This window comes from Branchiostoma belcheri, unplaced genomic scaffold (genome assembly GCF_001625305.1).
Source record: "Branchiostoma belcheri isolate BF01 breed outbred unplaced genomic scaffold, Haploidv18h27 scaffold167, whole genome shotgun sequence".
NCBI lineage: Eukaryota > Metazoa > Chordata > Leptocardii > Amphioxiformes > Branchiostomatidae > Branchiostoma > Branchiostoma belcheri.
The window spans coordinates 22,155-26,899 of record NW_017803124.1 but is presented as its reverse complement, the minus strand read 5'-3'; positions in this window follow the sequence as shown (position 1 = coordinate 26,899).

Here is a 4,745-nt window from a genome sequence, read left to right as displayed (position 1 = left end):
AGAAGAAAATTCATTTTTCAAACCCCCCTCCTGTTATATAATGCAGCTTCAAATTGTAAGTTTCAAAATACGACTAGTCACAATGGGAAAAACAACAAAGGGGAAGAAAGTTATCTTTCGTGCTAAATGCCAAAATTTCCAAAAAATCAGGCAATTATTGCAAGGTCAGTTACTGCTGTCCTCCAAATGGAACGATTTTTCATTTGCGAAAATCGAGAATAGCCATACAAAAGAAATTTAATGAGCCAAGTATATATTTCATTCCACGCAATGATTTTTGAGAGAATGGCACCGAATAGTTAAAAACGGTACTATGGGAGTTCAACATCGTTTCCAAATGAATAGCTTTGATTTCCAAATTCTGAAATTCATTAATAGAATGAAACACATGGTACGTAAACCAAATACCTAATCATCTTAACTACGACGGTTGAATGAGGTACAATAACTTCGATGACTAGCTACAGATGGTACCATAGCATTTACCAAATTGCCTAGCTTTCATCCCAAATAATTTCATCAGGTTGGTAAACGAATGAATGGCAAAGTTCTTTTATTACAACCATTTATTTTTCACGAGCCGACGTTTCTATAACAGTCTGTCATCTTCATCAGGACAATTCTGACTGGTTTACTGTGCACTGACGCTAGATGCTACTTAGTGCATAGTGCACTAAAGGTGTTACATATGTAACACCTTTGTGAACTATGTAACACGGCTCGTGAAAAATAAATTGTTGTGATACAAAGAACGTTGCTATTCATTACCTAGCTTTGTTTAAAAATTCTGACATTCATCATTAAAACACACACGAAGACCATTTATCTAATCATCTTAACTACGCCGGTATACGTACAACAACCCCCGACTAGCTACAGATGTCACTGTACCAGACAGGCTTCCCTAGCATTGTTTCAAAATTCAATAAAACACAAGCCCCGTGCACCATTTAATCATCATGTCTGAGAGTCAGGAAACAGGAGGCAGCCTTGGGCGCTATCAAGCGGCACTACCTTTGCCTTGTCAACAGTCTTGAGGAATTGAGTTGAGAGTCAGGAAGCAAGGGTTCTCCACAGCCCTGAGGCACCTTCCCTGTACACATCGCTTAATTGGCATCACCACCTGCATTTTGTTGTCTAAACACAACCCTCCGTTTTTCGTTAACATCTTAGTGTCCTAGATACATGTAGGCAACATGTGGAACTGAATCCAAGAGTCAGGAAATAAGCATTCTCAACTGCCCCTACGCACGGACATCGTCAACATTTTTTATCATTCCTCTGAAATATCTTATCCATATTACAACGGGTAGTGTGGTCATGTGTCTGGCCTGGGTGTTAGATGTAGTATGGGAAACACTACAGCGGGTGGTCGTCCTTTTTTTGAGGTGACCACACAGACATGTAAACTGGGGGCGTTCTCTGGACAGACAGATACATGACTGTGATGCACTAATCAGGTTGGTTTGCAGTCCCACCACTTCTCCTTGTGTGTTTCATGGTGAAGATAATCCAACTGGGGTTGACCTGGATAACCGGTAATTATAAAAACTTGTCATGGCAATGTTATATTTTGGTTTGTGGCATATTGGTACATGAAACGAGGGTAGACTTATCGTTTTGGCACTTTTTTGTGAATTTTCTGTACTCATGTATATACTTTCTGAGTGTGTAGTTTCTAGTGTGCCATTTAGTTTTGTGCAACGAGTCGTGTAGGGTTTATAATAGTAAAGGCCACAGGAAGAATTGATGAAAAGGAAAATGGTCAAGCATTTTGGCCATGGGGATTTTGAGAAACTCAAACAATGTTGGTTCTTCTGATCCTGGTGACTGTCCCTATCTCCTTAGCGAACCCCTGTCTGTCCCCGTGTAAGAGAGAAGGTTGGCTTGAATGTGTACCTTACGCACTGCGAAACGATTTTTGGGACCAGCAAGGAGTGTGTATCTTATGTGAGGAACAGGGAGAGGCTGTTCTCAGGGCCAGTAACAGCTCTGTTTCTTCGGTGCCCTGCCTTCTTGACACGGAGAAGCTAGTAATAAGAGGATATCCACTACATGTACTAGCAACCAAAAATCTACCAGTCTTAAACCGATCTGCACTGTGTATACTTTACTGTTGTTTGAGGATGGAATTGAAGACGTAGAGGACAACACTCTGAGTGAGTTTTCGTGTCTATGGTCATTGGGGTTGGATTTCAACAGGTTGACACATGTGAAACAGAGCTGGTTCACAGGCTTGAAGGAGCTCAGTGTCCTAACTTTGTCTAATAACAGAATCGACCAGATTGATCCAGGATGCTTCGTGAACATGAAACATCTTTTCAAGCTGAACCTCCAGCACAACCAGTTGCAGCGCATAGACTCAGCCTGGTTCGCTGGCCGAAGCCTTCTAATGTACTTGTACCTGGGGTATAACAACATTAGAAGCATCCCTCAAAAAACATTTCAAAATGTCAGTATCTTTTGGCTGTACCTAGAGAAAAATACCATGTCTTGTTTAGATTTGGATTTGGACTTTGACTTGATACAAGGTATGATGAATGCACCTGCCTTTGCTGCTGGTGGTAACAGTTTAGTTACAGTACACGATAAAGTGCCTCACAGAATTCCATGGAGTCTTACGATCCATGGGGAGATACTCCCTAACATTCAGACCGTATCTGTCGAATTGCCCAACTTCTATTTGTGTCTCATAAACTATCCCGAACGAAATGAAAAGTCGATTGGTTGGAAGTTTAATTCAGGAGAGACTGTTCCCCGTCACATACCAGGACACTTCAAAGGCCTGTGTTTCATGCCAGAGTCCAAAAGCGTTGACAGAAATATTGTCAGTGAGCAACCCTTTGTTATCATTGCTACCAATGACTTGGCATGGAAAGAGGAGCATCACTATCCGCATATGTGCAGACAGGCATGGCAACATAATCTTGGCATTACTGTGGCCTTGGAATATAGCTTAAGCTTACAACTAGTTTCTATGAGCGTAGGGAATGCGGGCATGGACACCATTGCTGTCATACTTGACACCGAGTCGAGCAGTGCCACATACTTCGATGCAAACACAGACGACACTGAAAACATCACCTGTTTTCTGCTCTCTAAAGACAACCCGTCTCCGTTAGACTATAACATCGCCAAAGTCCAAAGGAAGACGAGCAAGATGTGTCCTTTGCATAGTAGTTACCCAGAAGAGGCAAGAAGCACAGAAGTACAGGTACAGAACACTACAGAACAGTACAGATCTCAGACACACAAGGATCAGACCACAGAACCATTGATGTACACACTACAGGTCAGTACCCTCGTGACAAATCATGTGCGAAACACAACAGAACCAAACTCTTATACCATCCATATCGTTTCCTCAGCTGTGGGGGCCCTGGTTGCCTCACTTTTTGTAGGACTTCTGTTAAAGAAGTGTTTGCAAAGGACAGGAAACAACATCGACCCCATGGATGCACACGTTTGGGCACTACCGCATGGCCGTGCCGGGCCCGGTTTGTTCAGATCTGCTTCCCTCCCTGACATGACATCAGCATGCCTGACAGTACCGGACGACCCAACCTCCTGTAGGGCGTTACTTGCTATCCTTCAGCACTCTTACTGTAAGATCCCTGATAATATGATAGCTGTTGCACAGCGACCACTGCCTGTCCTGCCGCACACATACTGTAAGATTCCAGACAATATAGCAGCTGCGCAGTGGCCATTACCTGCCCTTCCACCTACGTACGACGAGATCCCAGATAACGTTGCTGCTCAGAGGCCTCTGTCTGCCCCCTCACACACGTATTCACGGCGGTCGGTTGCTAGCCTAAAAGTCGTATTACTAGGGAGGTATCGGGTTACAGAACGTGTTCGAACGTGGCCGCGCTGGAGTCCCGGGCCGGCCCGGGGGCAACGGGCAAAATTTGAAAATAAACAAAAGTAATTGGAGAGTAAATACTCGTCAAAATAAAATGTAATAAGTGATTTTGTTTACCTCAAATGTTATTCTTGCACTGCCTTTGCTCCACTTTGTGTACATTTGCTTCCAAATGAGATCAATTTCGGATTTCAAAAAAGGGTTCACAAGAACCAAACAACTGATTTTAAGAGGCCCAGAAAATTAAAAATAAGGTTAGATTTTTGGATTTTTAGAAATATTACAGTAAATTTAAACTTCTGTCTTAGGATTTTTTTATTTTTTAACTAAAACTCGACTTACAGTCAAAAGAAGAGCTAAAAACGCAGTGTTTTAACTTTAAATACCGATAATTCATAATCGCGGCCATATTTAAAAAATCCCTAAGACAGAAATCTGCGGAAATCGTTCCTCTTCCAAACAAGTCCTCAATGAGGTAATTTGAGCGATTTTTGGGAATGGTTAAAATACCATGTTTGCACGCATGCTGTGCCACTTGGATATGGGGACCTGGATTTTATAACAGCGTCAACAAGAATTCTGACCTTCAAGGTCACCCACGATGACGGCAGTAGCTTCGTTACATGTTACATATCCACAATAAAATCACGGCATAGATGTAATGTTTTGAAAACGGTTCATATTTGTGGAAAGGTGGATTTTTCCTGTTCCGTGGTTCCCAAGTAAAAAAGGGCTTGAAGTAGCCGTTTGTAGCGGCTTTACTGTAAATGACCGCGGGTAACCTCAGATCGAACGCCCGCTCTATTCGAATGACGTCATATCGAACAAGATTCGCAGGTTCGGGGGATTCGATCTCCATAGTAGCGGAGTGGGACTTTGG